Here is an 18,049-nt window from a genome sequence, read left to right as displayed (position 1 = left end):
AAGTTCCCCTAGAGAACGCTTGGCCTTTCAGCAAGTTCCCCTAGAGAACGCTTGGCCTTTCAGCAAGTTCCCCTAGAGAACGCTTGGCCTTTCAGCAAGTTCCCCCTAGAGAACGCTTGGCCTTTCAGCAAGTTCCCCCTAGAGAACGCTTGGCCTTTCAGCAAGTTCCCCCTAGAGAACGCTTGGCCTTTCAGCAAGTTCCCCCTAGAGAACGCTTGGCCTTTCAGCAAGTTCCCCCTAGAGAACGCTTGGCCTTTCAGCAAGTTCCCCTAGAGAACGCTTGGCCTTTCAGCAAGTTCCCCTAGAGAACGCTTGGCCTTTCAGCAAGTACCCCTAGAGAACGCTTGGCCTTTCAGCAAGTTCCCCCTAGAGAACGCTTGGCCTTTCAGCAAGTTCCCCCTAGAGAACGCTTGGCCTTTCAGCAAGTTCCCCCTAGAGAACGCTTGGCCTTTCAGCAAGTTCCCCCTAGAGAACGCTTGGCCTTTCAGCAAGTTCCCCCTAGAGAACGCTTGGCCTTTCAGCAAGTTCCCCTAGAGAACGCTTGGCCTTTCAGCAAGTTCCCCTAGAGAACGCTTGGCCTTTCAGCAAGTTCCCCTAGAGAACGCTTGGCCTTTCAGCAAGTTCCCCCTAGAGAACGCTTGGCCTTTCAGCAAGTTCCCCCTAGAGAACGCTTGGCCTTTCAGCAAGTTCCCCCTAGAGAACGCTTGGCCTTTCAGCAAGTTCCCCCTAGAGAACGTTGAGAACGTTGAGGTCCTCTTGGACATCAGATTCATATCATACCACAAGGTGCAGCAAACACAAGCATCAAAGCCTGATAGATAGTGTTGATAGTGCTGATAGATAGTGTTGATAGATAGTGTTGATAGATAGTGTTGATAGTGTTGATAGTGTTGATAGTGTTGATAGTGTTGATAGATAGTGCTGATAGATAGTGCTGATAGATAGTGTTGATAGATAGTGTTGATAGATAGTGTTGATAGATAGTGTTGATAGTGTTGATAGATAGTGCTGATAGATAGTGTTGATAGATAGTGTTGATAGATAGTGCTGATAGATAGTGTTGATATATAGTGTTGATATATAGTGTTGATAGATAGTGTTGATAGATAGTGTTGATAGATAGTGCTGATAGATAGTGTTGATAGTGTTGATATATAGTGTTGATATATAGTGCTGATAGATAATGTTGATAGATAGTGTTGATAGATAGTGTTGATAGATAATGTTGATAGATAGTGCTGATAGATAGTGTTGATAGATAGTGTTGATAGTGTTGATAGATAGTGTTGATAGTGTTGATAGATAGTGTTGATATATAGTGTGTTGATAGATAGTGTTGATAGATAGTGTTGATAGATAGTGTTGATAGATAGTGTTGATAGATAGTGTTGATAGATAGTGCTGATAGATAGTGCTGATAGATAGTGTTGATAGATAGTGCTGATAGATAGTGTTGATAGATAGTGTTGATAGATAGTGTTGATAGATAGTGTTGATAGATAGTGTTGATAGATAGTGCTGATAGATAGTGTTGATAGATAGTGTTGATAGTGTTGATAGATAATGTTGATAGATAGTGTTGATAGTGTTGATAGATAGTGTTGATAGTGTTGATAGATAGTGTTGATAGTGTTGATAGATAGTGTTGATAGTGTTGATAGATAGTGTTGATAGATAGTGTTGATAGATAGTGTTGATAGTGTTGATAGATAGTGTTGATAGATAGTGTTGATAGTGCTGATAGATAGTGTTGATAGATAGTGCTGATAGATAGTGTTGATAGATAGTGTTGATAGATAGTGCTGATAGATAGTGCTGATAGATAGTGTTGATAGTGTTGATAGATAATGTTGATAGATAGTGTTGATATATAGTGTTGATAGATAGTGCTGATAGATAATGTTGATAGATAGTGCTGATAGATAGTGTTGATAGATAGTGTTGATAGATAGTGTTGATAGATAGTGCTGATAGATAGTGTTGATAGATAGTGTTGATAGATAGTGCTGATAGATAGTGTTGATAGATAGTGTTGATAGATAGTGCTGATAGATAGTGTTGATAGATAGTGCTGATAGATAGTGTTGATAGATAGTGTTGATAGATAGTGTTGATAGATAGTGTTGATAGTGTTGATAGATAGTGCTGATAGATAGTGTTGATAGATAGTGTTGATAGATAGTGCTGATAGATAGTGTTGATATATAGTGTTGATATATAGTGTTGATAGATAGTGTTGATAGATAGTGTTGATAGATAGTGCTGATAGATAGTGTTGATAGTGTTGATATATAGTGTTGATATATAGTGCTGATAGATAATGTTGATAGATAGTGTTGATAGATAGTGTTGATAGATAATGTTGATAGATAGTGCTGATAGATAGTGTTGATAGATAGTGTTGATAGTGTTGATAGATAGTGTTGATAGTGTTGATAGATAGTGTTGATATATAGTGTGTTGATAGATAGTGTTGATAGATAGTGTTGATAGATAGTGTTGATAGATAGTGTTGATAGATAGTGTTGATAGATAGTGCTGATAGATAGTGCTGATAGATAGTGTTGATAGATAGTGCTGATAGATAGTGTTGATAGATAGTGTTGATAGATAGTGTTGATAGATAGTGTTGATAGATAGTGTTGATAGATAGTGCTGATAGATAGTGTTGATAGATAGTGTTGATAGTGTTGATAGATAATGTTGATAGATAGTGTTGATAGTGTTGATAGATAGTGTTGATAGTGTTGATAGATAGTGTTGATAGTGTTGATAGATAGTGTTGATAGTGTTGATAGATAGTGTTGATAGATAGTGTTGATAGATAGTGTTGATAGTGTTGATAGATAGTGTTGATAGATAGTGTTGATAGTGCTGATAGATAGTGTTGATAGATAGTGCTGATAGATAGTGTTGATAGATAGTGTTGATAGATAGTGCTGATAGATAGTGCTGATAGATAGTGTTGATAGTGTTGATAGATAATGTTGATAGATAGTGTTGATATATAGTGTTGATAGATAGTGCTGATAGATAATGTTGATAGATAGTGCTGATAGATAGTGTTGATAGATAGTGTTGATAGATAGTGTTGATAGATAGTGCTGATAGATAGTGTTGATAGATAGTGTTGATAGATAGTGCTGATAGATAGTGTTGATAGATAGTGTTGATAGATAGTGCTGATAGATAGTGTTGATAGATAGTGCTGATAGATAGTGCTGATAGATAGTGTTGATAGATAGTGCTGATAGATAGTGCTGATAGATAGTGCTGATAGATAGTGTTGATAGATAGTGCTGATAGATAGTGCTGATAGATAGTGTTGATAGATAGTGCTGATAGATAGTGTTGATAGTGTTGATAGTGCTGATAGATAGTGTTGATAGATAGTGCTGATAGTGTTGATAGATAGTGCTGATAGATAGTGCTGATAGATAGTGCTGATAGATAGTGCTGATAGATAGTGCTGATAGATAGTGTTGATAGATAGTGCTGATAGTGTTGATAGATAGTGCTGATAGATATTGTTGATAGATAGTGCTGATAGTGCTGATAGATAGTGCTGATAGATAGTGTTGATAGATAGTGTTGATAGATAGTGTTGATAGATAGTGTTGATAGATATTGTTGATAGATAGTGTTGATAGATAGTGTTGATTGATAGTGTTGATAGATAGTGTTGATAGATAGTGTTGATAGATAGTGTTGATAGATAGTGTTGATAGATAGTGCTGATAGATAGTGTTGATAGATAGTGCTGATAGATAGTGTTGATAGATAGTGTTGATAGATAGTGTTGATAGATAGTGTTGATAGATAGTGTTGATAGATAGTGCTGATAGATAGTGTTGATAGATAGTGTTGATAGATAGTGCTGATAGATAGTGTTGATAGATAGTGTTGATAGATAGTGCTGATAGATAGTGTTGATAGATAGTGTTGATAGATAGTGTTGATAGATAGTGTTGATAGATAGTGCTGATAGATAGTGCTGATAGATAGTGTTGATAGATAGTGCTGATAGATAGTGTTGATAGATAGTGTTGATAGTGTTGATAGATAGTGTTGATAGATAGTGTTGATAGATAGTGCTGATAGATAGTGTTGATAGATAGTGTTGATATATAGTGTTGATAGATAGTGCTGATAGATAATGTTGATAGATAGTGCTGATAGATAGTGTTGATAGATAGTGTTGATAGATAGTGTTGATAGATAGTGCTGATAGATAGTGTTGATAGATAGTGTTGATAGATAGTGCTGATAGATAGTGTTGATAGATAGTGTTGATAGATAGTGCTGATAGATAGTGTTGATAGATAGTGCTGATAGATAGTGCTGATAGATAGTGTTGATAGATAGTGCTGATAGATAGTGTTGATAGATAGTGCTGATAGATAGTGCTGATAGATAGTGTTGATAGATAGTGCTGATAGATAGTGTTGATAGTGTTGATAGTGCTAATAGATAGTGTTGATAGATAGTGCTGATAGTGTTGATAGATAGTGCTGATAGATAGTGCTGATAGATAGTGCTGATAGATAGTGCTGATAGATAGTGCTGATAGATAGTGTTGATAGATAGTGCTGATAGTGTTGATAGATAGTGCTGATAGATAGTGTTGATAGATAGTGCTGATAGTGCTGATAGATAGTGCTGATAGATAGTGCTGATAGATAGTGTTGATAGATAGTGTTGATAGATAGTGTTGATAGATATTGTTGATAGATAGTGTTGATAGATAGTGTTGATTGATAGTGTTGATAGATAGTGTTGATAGATAGTGTTGATAGATAGTGTTGATAGATAGTGTTGATAGATAGTGCTGATAGATAGTGTTGATAGATAGTGCTGATAGATAGTGTTGATAGATAGTGTTGATAGATAGTGTTGATAGATAGTGTTGATAGATAGTGTTGATAGATAGTGTTGATAGATAGTGTTGATAGATAGTGTTGATAGATTGTGTTGATAGATAGTGTTGATAGATAGTGTTGATAGATAGTGCTGATAGATAGTGTTGATAGATAGTGCTGATAGATAGTGTTGATAGATAGTGTTGATAGATAGTGCTGATAGATAGTGTTGATAGTGTTGATAGATAGTGTTGATAGATAGTGTTGATAGATAGTGCTGATAGATAGTGTTGATAGATAATGTTGATAGATAGTGTTGATAGTGTTGATAGATAGTGTTGATAGATAGTGCTGATAGATAGTGTTGATAGATAGTGTTGATAGTGTTGATAGATAGTGTTGATAGATAGTGTTGATAGATAGTGCTGATAGATAGTGTTGATAGATAATGTTGATAGATAGTGTTGATTGATAGTGTTGATAGTGTTGATAGTGTTGATAGATAGTGTTGATAGATAGTGTTGATAGATAGTGTTGATAGATAGTGTTGATAGTGTTGATAGATAGTGTTGATAGATAGTGTTGATAGATAGTGTTGATAGATAGTGTTGATAGATAGTGCTGATAGATAGTGCTGATAGATAGTGTTGATAGATAGTGCTGATAGATAGTGCTGATAGATAGTGTTGATAGTGTTGATAGATAGTGTTGATAGATAGTGTTGATAGATAGTGTTGATAGATAGTGTTGATAGTGTTGATAGTGTTGATAGATAGTGCTGATAGATAGTGTTGATAGATAGTGTTGATAGTGTTGATAGATAGTGTTGATAGATAGTGTTGATAGATAGTGTTGATAGATAGTGTTGATAGATAGTGTTGAGAGATAGTGCTGATAGATAGTGTTGATAGATAGTGTTGATAGTGTTGATAGATAGTGCTGATAGATAGTGTTGATAGATAGTGCTGATAGATAGTATTGATAGTGTTGATAGATAGTGTTGATAGATAGTGTTGATAGATAGTGTTGATAGATAGTGTTGATAGATAGTGTTGATAGATATTGTTGATAGATAGTGTTGATAGTGTTGATAGATAGTGTTGATAGTGTTGATAGTGTTGATAGATAGTGTTGATAGTGTTGATGGATAGTGTTGATAGATAGTGTTGATAGATAGTGTTGATAGATAGTGCTGATAGATAGTGTTGATAGATAGTGCTGATAGATAGTGCTGATAGATAGTGTTGATAGTGTTGATAGATAGTGTTGATAGATAGTGTTGATAGTGTTGATAGATAGTGTTGATAGATAGTGTTGATAGATAGTGTTGATAGATAGTGTTGATAGTGTTGATAGATAGTGTTGATAGTGTTGATAGATAGTGTTGATAGTGTTGATAGATAGTGTTGATAGATAGTGTTGATAGTGTTGATAGATAGTGTTGATAGATAGTGTTGATAGATAGTGTTGATAGTGTTGATAGATAGTGTTGATAGATAGTGTTGATAGATAGTGCTGATAGATAGTGCTGATAGATAGTGCTGATAGATAGTGCTGATAGATAGTGTTGATAGATAGTGTTGATAGATAGTGCTGATAGATAGTGTTGATAGATAGTGTTGATAGTGTTGATAGTGTTGATAGATAGTGTTGATAGTGTTGATAGATAGCTTTGCTAAAGTTTGGGTCAGTCACAGTGGTGTCACGCCCTGGTCGAAGTATTTTGTGTTTATCTTCATGTTTGGGTCAGACCAGGGTGTGGCATGGGGTTTTTGTATTGTGGTGTGTTTTGTCTTGGGGTTTTGGTATGTATTGGGATTGTAGCTAGTGGGGTGATCGAGCAAAGTCTATGGCTGTCTGGAGTGGTTCTCAATCAGAGGCAGGTGATTCTCGTTGTCTCTGATTGGGAACCATATTTAGGCAGCCATATTCTTTGGTTGTATTGTGGGTGATTGTCCTTAGTGTCCTTGTTCCTGTCTGTGTTAGTTTTCACTAGTATAGGCTGTTTCGGTTTTCGTTACGTTCTTTGTTTTGTAGTGTTTGTGTTTTAGATTCATGTTACGTTTTTGTTCATTAAACATGGATCGCAATCTACACGCTGCAGTTTGGTCCGACTCTCCTTCACCACACCTAGAAAACCGTTACAGAATCACCCACCCTAAACGGACCAAGCAGCGTGTCAACAGGCAGGAGCAGCCCAAAGAGGAGATGCGCGATAAGGATTTCTGGACATTGGAGGAAATCCTCGACGGGAGAGGACCCTGGGCTAAACCAGGGGAGTGTAGCCGCCCAAAGGTGCAGCAGGAGAAGAGGAAACAGGAGCAGCCCAAAGAGGAGGAAGAACTGGACGGTAAAGGACCCTGGGCTCAGCCTGGAGAATATCGCCGCCCCAAGGAAGAACTGGACGGTAAAGGACCCTGGGCTCAGCCTGAGAATATCGCCGCCCCAAGGAAGAACTGGACGGTAAAGGACCCTGGGCTCAGCCTGGAGAATATCGCCGCCCCAAGGAAGAACTGGACGGTAAAGGACCCTGGGCTCAGCCTGGAGAATATCGCCGCCCCAAGGAAGAACTGGACGGTAAAGGACCCTGGGCTCAGCCTGGAGAATATCGCCGCCCCAAGGAAGAACTGGACGGTAAAGGACCCTGGGCTCAGCCTGGAGAATATCGCCGCCCCAAGGAAGAACTGGACGGTAAAGGACCCTGGGCTCAGCCTGGAGAATATCGCCGCCCCAAGGAAGAACTGGACGGTAAAGGACCCTGGGCTCAGCCTGGAGAATATCGCCGCCCCAAGGAAGAACTGGAGGCGGTGAGAGCGGAGAGGCGCCGGTATGAGGAGGCAGCACGGCGACTCGGAAGGAAGCCTGAGAGTCAGCCCCAAAAATTTGTTGGGGGGAGAATCAGGGAGAGTGTGGCAGAGTCAGGAGTCAGACCCGAGCCAACTCTCCCTGTTTATCGTGAGGAACCAAGGAGGAGACCAGAGCCGGTGTTGGAGGTGAGCGAAGCAGAGACTGTGAAGGAGTTAATGGGGAAATTGGAGGAGAGAGAAATGAGGGAGTTGCTGTGTTCGTGCTTTTTGCATGGAATTCGCCCGACGGAACGTGTCAGGGATTTGATGGCACCTGGTTCAGCGCTCCATACTCGTCCTGAGGTGCGTGTTAGTCGGCTGGTGAAGTTGGTGCCAGCCTCACGCATCAGGCCTCCTGTGCACATCCCTAGCCTTGCACGTCCTGTGCCAGCACTGCTCTCAAGATCTCCAGTACGCCTTCACGGTCGAGTCCATCCTATGCCACCTCCACACCCCAGTCCTCCGGTAGCAGCTCCCCGCACCAGGCTTCCCGTGCGTGTCCTCGGTTCAGTTCCACCAGTGCCAGCACCACGCATCAGGCCTACAGTGCGCCACGCCTCTCCAGCGCTGTCGGAGTCTCCCGCCTGTCTAGCGCTATAATAGCCTTCCTCCTCTCCGGCGCTGCCGGAGTCTCCCACCTGTTCAGCGCAGCCAGAGCCTTTCTCCTCTACAGCGCTACCGGAGTCTCCCGCATGTTCAGCGCAGCTAAAGCCTTCTTCCTCTACAGCGCTGCTGGAGTCTCCTGTCTGTTCAGCGCAGTGAGCGCTGTCAGCCTGCATGGAGCAGCCAGAGATGTCAGTCTGCAAGGAGCTGTCTGTCTGCAAGGAGCTGCCAGTCTGCAAGGAGCTGCCAGTCTGTAAGGAGCTGTCAGTCTGCAAGGAGCACTTCAGTCTGCAAGGAGCTGCCAGTCTGCAAAGAGCTGTCAGTCTGCAAGGAGGTGTTAGTCTGTAAGGAGCTGTCAGTCTGTAAGAAGCCGCCAGAGCTGTCAGCCCACATGGAGCAGCCAGAGATGTCAGTCTGCATGGAGCAGCCAGAGATGTCAGTCTGCATGGAGCAGCCAGAGCTGTCAGTCTGCATGACGCAGCCAGAGCTGTCAGTCTGCAAGGAGCTGTCAGTCTGCATGAAGCAGCCAGAGCTGTCAGTCTGCAAGGAGCTGTCAGTCTGCAAGGAGCTGTCAGTCTGCAAGGAGCTGTCAGTCTGCATGAAGCAGCCAGAGCTGTCAGTCTGCAAGGAGCTGTCAGTCTGCAAGGAGCTGCCAGTCTGTAAGAAGCCGCCAGAGCTGTCAGCCCACATGGAGCAGCCAGAGCCGCCAGTCAGCGTGGAGCAGCCAGAGTCGACAGTCAGCATGGAGCAGCCAGATCTTTCAGTCTGCCCAGCGCCACCAGTGCCGCCAGTCTGCCCAGCGCCGCCAGTCTGCCAGGATCTACCAGTCAGCCAGGATCCGCCAGTCAGCCAGGATCTGCCAGATCCACTAGTCAGCCAGGATCTGCCAGTCAGCCAGGATCTGCCAGTCAGCCAGGATCTGCCAGTCAGCCAGGATCTGCCAGTCAGCCAGGATCTGCCAGTCAGTCAGGATCTGCCAGTCAGCCAGGATCCGCCAGTCAGCCAGGATCTGCCAGTCAGCCAGGATCTGCCAGTCAGCCAGGATCTGGTAGATCCATCAACCTGCCTGAGCTTTCTCTCACTCCTGAGCTTCCTCTCACTCCTGAGCTTCCTCTCACTCCTGAGCTTCCTCTCACTCCTGAGCTTTCTCTCACTCCTGAGCTTCCTCTCACTCCTGAGCTTTCTCTCACTCCTGAGCTTCCTCTCACTCCTGAGCTTCCTCTCACTCCTGTGCTTCCTCTCACTCCTGAGCTTCCTCTCACTCCTGAGCTTCCTCTCACTCCTGAGCTTCCTCTCACTCCCAAGCTTTCTCTCACTCCCGAGCTTTCTCTCACTCCCGAGCTTTCTCTCACTCACGAGCTTTCTCTCACTCCCGAGCTTTCTCTCACTCCCGAGCTTTCTCTCACTCCCGAGCTTTCTCTCACTCCCGAGCTTTCTCTCACTCACGAGCTTTCTCTCACTCCCGAGCTTTCCCTCAGTCCCGAGCTGCCTCAGTCCCGAGCTGCCCTTCAGTCCCGATATGCTCCTCAGTCCAGTGGGGTTCTGGGTGAGGACTACTAGGCCGTGGTCGGCGGCGAGGGTGGTCTATCCAGGGACACGAGGAGAGGGGACTAAGACATTGACTGAGTGGGGTCCACGTCCCGCGCCGGAGCCGCCACCATGGACAGACGTCCACCCGGACTCTCCCTGTTGGATTCCGCACCTTAGGGGGGGGGGGATTGTAGCTAGTGGGGTGATCTAGCAAAGTCTATGGCTGTCTGGAGTGGTTCTCAATCAGAGGCATGTGTTTATCGTTGTCTCTGATTGGGAACCATATTTAGGCAGCCATATTCTTTGGTTGTTTTGTGGGTGATTGTCCTTAGTGTCCTTGTTCCTGTCTGTGTTAGTTTTCACTAGTATAGGCTGTTTCGGTTGTCTTTACGTTCTTTGTTTTGTAGTGTTTGTTTTAGATTCGTGTTAAGTTTTTGTTCATTAAACATGGATCGCAATCTACACGCTGCAGTTTGGTCCGACTCTCCTTCACCACACCTAGAAAACCGTTACAAGTGGTCAGGTATTCTGCTTTGTCTCTCTGTTTAGGGCCAAATAGCATTCGAGTTTGCTCTGTTTTCTTGTTAATTCTTTCCAATGTGTCAAGTAATTATCTTTTTGTGTTCTCATGATTTGGTTGTTTGATCTAATTGTGCTGCCTGTGAACAGAGCCCCGGGAAAAGAGCTCTATCTGCCCATCTCTCTCTCCCCTCTCTCTCTCTATCTCTCTCTCTCTATCTGTCCATCTCTCTCTCTCCCTCTCTGTGACCTGAATTCTCTATTTTTATTCTCTCTCTCTCTCTCTCTCTCTCTGTCTCTCTCTCTATTTCACTCTCTCTCTCTCTGTCTCTCTCTCTATTTCACTCTCTCTCTCTCTCTATTTCTCTCTCTCTCTCTCTGTCTCTCTCTCTCTCTCTCTCTCTGTCTCTCTGTCTTTCTCTCTCTGTCACTCTCTCTCTCTCTCTCTCTCTCTCTCTCTCTCTCTCTCTCTCTCTCTCTCTCTCCCCTCTCTCTATTTAACTCCCCCTCTCTCTCTCTTTGTCTCTCTCTCTTTGTCTCTCTCTCTCTTTGTCTCTCTCTCTCTCTCTCTCGCTCTCTCTCTCTCTCTCTCTCTCTCTCTCTCTCTCTCTCTCTCTCTCTCTGTCCATCTCTCTCTCTCTCTCTCTCTCTCTCTCTCTCTCTCTCTCTCTCTCTCTCTCTCTCTCTCTCTCTCTCTCTCTCTCTCTCTCTCTCTTGTCTCTCTCTCTCCCCTCTCTCTATTTAACTCCCCCTCTCTCTCTCTCTCTCTCTCTCTCTCTTTGTCTCTCTCTCCCTCTCTCTCTCTCTCTCTCTCTCTCTCTCTCTCTCTCTCTCTCTCTCTCTCTCTCTCTCTGTCCATCTCTCTCTCTCTCTCTCTCTCTCTCTCTCTCTCTCTCTCTCTCTCTCTCTCTCTCTCTCTCTCTCTCTCTTTGTCTCTCTCTCTCCCTCTCTCTCTCTATCTGTCCATCTCTCTCTCTCCCTCTCTCTCTATCTGCCCATCTCTCTCTCTCTCTCTCTCTCTCTCTCTCTCTCTCTCTCTCTCTCTCTGTCCATCTCTCTCATGTCAAGGCCGTGGTTGAAGGAAGAGAGAGGAGAGAGATCATCCTCCAACAGTGACAGGACACACAGAGCTTCTCCCCCAGGCCGGTCTCAGAGAGCTGCTTAGGCAGATTCAAGAGGAGGAATTCCATTTGCACGATAGAGAGAGTGAAGAGACGGGTGGTAGAGTAGAGAAGAGCTGAGGGTTCAGGCTGATTTCATTTCCTCTCTCTCTCTCTCACTCCCTCTCTATAGTTCTCTATAGTTCTCCCTCTCTCTCTCTCTCTCTCCCTCTCTATAGTTCTCTATAGTTCTCCCTCTCTCTCTCTCTCTCCCTCTCTATAGTTCTCTATAGTTCTCCCTCTCTCTCTCTCTCTCTCTCTCTCTCTCTCTCTCTCCCTCTCTATAGTTCTCTATAGTTCTCCCTCTCTCTATCTCTCCCTCTCTATAGTTCTCCCTCTCTCTCTCTCTCTCTCCCTCTCAATAGTTCTCCCTCTCTCTCTCTCTCTCTCCCTCTCTATAGTTCTCCCTCTCTCTCTCTATCTCTCCCTCTCTATAGTTCTCCCTCTCTCTCTCTCTCTCCCTCTCTATAGTTCTCCCTCTCTCTCTCTATCTCTCCCTCTCTATAGTTCTCCCTCTCTCTCTCTCTCTCTCCCTCTCTATAGTTCTCCCTCTCTCTCTCTCTCTCCCTCTCTATAGTTCTCTCTCTCTCTATCTCTCCCTCTCTATAGTTCTCTCTCTCTCTATCTCTCCCTCTCTATAGTTCTCTCTCTCTCTATCTCTCCCTCTCTATAGTTCTCTCTCTCTCTATCTCTCCCTCTCTATAGTTCTCCCTCTCTCTCTCTATCTCTCCCTCTCTATAGTTCTCCCTCCCTCTCTCTATCTCTCCCTCTCTATAGTTCTCCCTCCCTCTCTCTATCTCTCCCTCTCTATAGTTCTCCCTCTCTCTCTCTCTCTATCTCTCCCTCTCTATAGTTCTCCCTCTCTCTCTCTATCTCTCCCTCTCTATAGTTCTCCCTCCCTCTCTCTATCTCTCCCTCTCTATAGTTCTTCTCTCTCTATCTCTCCCTCTCTATAGTTCTCCTCTCTCTCTCTATCTCTCCTCTCTATAGTTCTCCCTCTCTCTCTCTCTCTCTCCCTCTCAATAGTTCTCCCTCTCTCTCTCTCTCTCTCTCCCTCTCTATAGTTCTCCCTCTCTCTCTCTATCTCTCCCTCTCTATAGTTCTCCTCTCTCTCTCTCTCTCTCTCCCTCTCTATAGTTTCTCTCTCTCTCTCTCTCCCTCTCTATAGTTCTCTCTCTCTCTATCTCTCCTCTCTATAGTTCTCTCTCTCTATCTCTCCCTCTCTATCTCCCTCTCTATCTCTCCCTCTCTATAGTTCTCTCTCTCTATCTCTCCCTCTCTATAGTTCTCCCTCTCTCTCTATCTCTCCCTCTCTATAGTTCTCCCTCTCTCTCTATCTCTCCCTCTCTATAGTTCTCCCTCCCTCTCTATCTCTCCCTCTCTATAGTTCTCCTCTCTCTCTCTATCTCTCCTCTCCCTCTCTATAGTTCTCCCTCTCTCTCTCTATCTCTCCCTCTCTATAGTTCTCCCTCCCTCTCTCTATCTCTCCCTCTCTATAGTTCTCTCTCTCTCTATCTCTCCCTCTCTATAGTTCTCTATCTCTCTCTCTCTATCTCTCCCTCTCTATAGTTCTCCCTCTCTCTCTCTATCTCTCCCTCTCTATAGTTCTCCCCTCTCTCTCTATCTCTCCCTCTCTATAGTTCTCTCTCTCTATCTCTCCCTCTCTATAGTTCTCCCTCTCTCTCTCTATCTCTCCCTCTCTATAGTTCTCCCTCTCTCTCTCTATCTCTCCCTCTCTATAGTTCTCCCTCTCTCTCTCTATCTCTCCCTCTCTATAGTTCTCCCCCTCTCTCTCTATCTCTCCCTCTCTATAGTTCTCCCTCTCTCTATCTATCTCTCCCTCTATAGTTCTCCCTCTCTCTATCTCTCCCTCTCTATAGTTCTCCCTCTCTCTCTCTATCTCTCCCTCTCTATAGTTCTCCCTCCCTCTCTCTCTCTATCTCTCCCTCTCTATAGTTCTCTCTCTATCTCTCCCTCTCTATAGTTCTCCCTCTCTCTATCTCTCCTCTCTATAGTTCTCCTCTCTCTCTATCTCTCCCTCTCTATAGTTCTCCCTCTCTCTCTCTATCTCTCCCTCTCTATAGTTCTCCCTCTCTCTCTCTATCTCTCCCTCTCTGTAGTTCTCCCTCTCTCTCTATCTCTCCCTCTCTATAGTTCTCCCTCTCTCTCTCTATCTCTCCCTCTCTATAGTTCTCCCTCTCTCTCTATCTCTCCCTCTCTATAGTTCTCCCTCTCTCTCTATCTCTCCCTCTCTATAGTTCTCCTCTCTCTCTCTATCTCTCCTCTCTATAGTTCTCCTCTCTCTCTCTATCTCTCCCTCTCTATAGTTCTCCCTCTCTCTCTCTATCTCTCCCTCTCTATAGTTCTCCCCTCTCTCTCTCTCTCTCTCCCTCTCTATAGTTCTCCTCTCTCTCTCTATCTCTCCCTCTCTATAGTTCTCCTCTCTCTCTCTATCTCTCCCTCTCTATAGTTCTCCCTCTCTCTATCTCTCTCTCTATAGTTCTCCCTCTCTCTATCTCTCCCTCTCTATAGTTCTCCCTCTCTCTCTCTATCTCTCCCTCTCTATAGTTCTCCCTCTCTCTCTCTATCTCTCCCTCTCTATAGTTCTCCCTCTCTCTCTCTATCTCTCCCTCTCTATAGTTCTCCCTCTCTCTCTCTATCTCTCCCTCTCTATAGTTCTCCCTCTCTCTCTCTATCTCTCCCTCTCTATAGTTCTCCCTCTCTCTCTCTATCTCTCCCTCTCTATAGTTCTCCCTCTCTCTCTCTATCTCTCCCTCTCTATAGTTCTCCCTCTCTCTCTATCTCTCCCTCTCTATAGTTCTCCCTCTCTCTCTCTATCTCTCCCTCTCTATAGTTCTCCCTCTCTCTCTATCTCTCTCTCTATCTCTCTCCTCTCTATCTCTTCTCTCTCTATAGTTCTCCCTCTCTCTCTCTATCTCTCCCTCTCTATAGTTCTCCCTCTATCTCTCCCTCTCTCTCTCTATCTCTCCCTCTCTATAGTTCTCTCTCTCTCTATCTCTCCCTCTCTATAGTTCTCCCTCTCTCTCTCTATCTCTCCCTCTCTATAGTTCTCCCTCTCTCTCTATCTCTCCCTCTCTATAGTTCTCCCTCTCTCTCTCTATCTCTCCCTCTCTATAGTTCTCCCTCTCTCTATCTCTCCCTCTCTATAGTTCTCCCTCTCTCTCTATCTCTCCCTCTCTATAGTTCTCCCTCTCTCTCTATCTCTCCCTCTATAGTTCTCCCTCTCTCTCTCTATCTCTCCCTCTCTATAGTTCTCCCCTCTCTCTATCTCTCCCTCTCTATAGTTCTCCCTCTCTCTCTCTATCTCTCCCCTCTCTCTCTCTATCTCTCCCTCTCTATAGTTCTCTCTCTCTCTATCTCTCCCTCTCTATAGTTCTCCCTCTCTCTCTCTGTCTCTCCCTCTCTATAGTTCTCCCTCTCTCTCTCTATCTCTCCCTCTCTCTCTCTATCTCTCCCTCTCTATAGTTCTCTCTCTCTCTATCTCTCCCTCTCTATAGTTCTCCCTCTCTCTCTCTATCTCTCCCTCTCTATAGTTCTCCCTCTCTCTCTCTATCTCTCCCTCTCTATAGTTCTCCCTCTCTCTCTATCTCTCCCTCTCTATAGTTCTCCCTCTCTCTCTCTCTATCTCTCCCTCTCTATAGTTCTCCCTCTCTCTCTCTATCTCTCCCTCTCTATAGTTCTCCCTCTCTCTCTCTATCTCTCCCTCTCTATAGTTCTCCCTCTCTCTCTCTATCTCTCCCTCTCTCTCTCTATCTCTCCCTCTCTATAGTTCTCTCTCTCTCTATCTCTCCCTCTCTATAGTTCTCCCTCTCTCTCTCTGTCTCTCCCTCTCTATAGTTCTCCCTCTCTCTCTCTCTCTCTCTCTCTCTATCTCTCCTTCTCTATAGTTCTCCCTCTCTCTCTCTCTCCCGCTCTCCCTCTCTCTATCTCTCCCTCTCTCTAGTTCTCCCTCTCTCTCTCTCCCGCTCTCTCTACCTCTCTATCTCTTTCTTCATCTCTCTCTCTCTCTTTCTCTCTCTCTCCCGCTCTCTATGTCTCTCTCTCTAGTTCTCCCCCTCTCTCTCCCTATGTCCTTTTACCACACTCAGAAGTTCAACCCAAACTTATAGCAGACAGAATGTGAGTGTGACACTAGACTGAGAGTGTGATTTACTCGCTCCCCCCGAGGTTGTGTGTGTGTGTGTGTAGGGGAGATCAGAGTTCAACAGCTCCTGAACAGCTCCTGAAAAATCACTCTATCTTGGTTGAGCTGTGAGAGGTTCTGACAAGGCAGCCTTTCATATGAATCCTGATACACACACACACACACACACACACACACACACACACACACACACACACACACACACACACACACACACACACACACACACACACACACACACACACACACACACACACACACACACACACACACACACACACACACACACACACACACACACACATCCTTTCCCCGCCCCCCCCCACACCCCCTGTCTGTCTGTCCGTCCGTCTAATTTAAAAACACGTAAACACAAGGCCCCCAACGTGACTCACATTTTTCTGTTGAGAAATGTTTCTACAAAGCAATGGCCTGATAGAAAGAGAGAATTCAGGTCACACACACACACACACACACACACACACACACACACACACACACACACACACACACACACACACACACACACACACACACACACACACACACACACACACACACACACACACACACACACACACACACACACACACACACACACACACACACACACACACACACACACACACACACACATTGTGATACTCTCAGAACACACTCTTGCCTGCTTTTGTATTTAAAAGTGACACTTCATCAAACATTTAAACACAGCTGTCTCCCACCTCCTGTATCTCTCTGCACCAATCAGAGCTCCTGTTGGGTTTGATTGACAGCTGTCAGAGGGAATTGTCAGATGACTGATGCTATCTGTCATTCTAATTGTCAGGTGGAAAATTACTTGTCCCTCCTCTCATTATAAACACACAAAGGCTCGGTAAGAAATGAGGACAGTGATCAGTAGGACACATCCCCTTAGGAACACAATCACATTCTACTGTCCCCCTCTCCTCCTCCTTCTCTCCCTCTCCTCTCTTCCCCCTCCTCTCTCCCTTTCCCCTCTTCCCCCTCTCCTCCTCCTCTCTCCCTCTCCCCTCTTCCCCCTCTTCCCTCCTCTCTACCTCTTCCCCTCTCCTCCATCTCTCTCCCTCTCCCTCCTCTCCCCCTCCTCCTCCTCTCTCCTCTCCCCACTTCCCCCTCCTCCTCCTCCTCCTCCATCTCTCCCTCCCCTCTTCCCCCTCCCCTCCTCTCTCCCTCTCCCCTCTTCCCCTCTTCCCTCTTCCCCCTCTCCTCCATCTCTCTCCCTCTCCTCCTCTCTCCCTCTCCCCTCTTCCCTCCTCCTCTCTCCCTCTCCCTCTTCCCCCTCTTCCCTCCTCTCTCCCTCTCCCCTCTTCCCCCTCTCCTCCATCTCTCTCCCTCTCCTCCTCTCTCCCCCTCCTCCTCCTCTCTCTCCCTCTCCCTCTTCCCCCTCCTCCTCCTCCTCCTCCATCTTTCTCCCTCTCCCTCTTCCCCCTCACCTCCATCTCTCTCACTCTCCTCCCCTCCTCCTCTTCCCCCTCTCCTCCTCCCTCTCTCCCTCTCCCCTCTTCCCCCTCACCTCCATCTCTCTCCCTCTCCTCCTCTCTCCCCCTCCTCCTCTTCCCCCTCTCCTCCTCCCTCTCTCCCTCTCCCTCTTCCCCCTCTCCTCCATCTCTTTCCCTCTCCTCCTCTCTCCCCCTCCTCCTCCTCTCTCCCTCTCCCCTCTTCCCCCTCTCCTCCATCTCTTTCCCTTTCCTCCTCTCTCCTCCTCCTCCTCCCTCTCTCCTTCTCCCCTCTTCCCCCTCTTCCCTTCTCATCTACATTCTCTCCCCTCTTCTCTGTATGTCTCTCTCTTTATCTTTCTCAATGTCCTAATTGGTGGACTACTTTTGACTGTGATCCACAGACCAGCCATTCCTCTGTCCACACCACTGACCACAGGACAGACTGATGGAGAGATGGAGGGAGAGGGGGAGATAGACGGCTTGCCTGGAGTTAATATGAGGGAGAGAAGAAAGAGAGAGAGAAAAGAGGAGAGGACAGAGGTTTACAGTCTGACATACAGAATCACAGTCCACCATTCACACACAAACCATCTGACAGACACTTCAAATACACTCTAAGATCTGTGGTGGTCTAGCAATCTCAGCCTGCCCCCCCCCCTCCACCACACACACACACATTATACACACACACACACACAGTGATGATGAGGACTCTGTCAAGAGGTAATGGAACTCCAACTGAAATACTCTCCTTCCCTTTCTCTTTCATTTATCTACTACCCTCTCTCTCTCCTCTCTCTGTCTCTGTCTCTCTCCTCTCTCTGTCTCTCTCCTCTCTCTGTCTCTCTCCTCTCTCTGTCTCTCTCCCTCTTTCTGTCTCTGTCTCTCTCCTCTCTCTGTCTCTCTC

The sequence above is a fragment of the Oncorhynchus gorbuscha genome, unplaced genomic scaffold (genome assembly GCF_021184085.1).
Source record: "Oncorhynchus gorbuscha isolate QuinsamMale2020 ecotype Even-year unplaced genomic scaffold, OgorEven_v1.0 Un_scaffold_1099, whole genome shotgun sequence".
Classification (NCBI taxonomy): domain Eukaryota; kingdom Metazoa; phylum Chordata; class Actinopteri; order Salmoniformes; family Salmonidae; genus Oncorhynchus; species Oncorhynchus gorbuscha.
Note: the sequence above shows the minus strand (reverse complement) of the source record.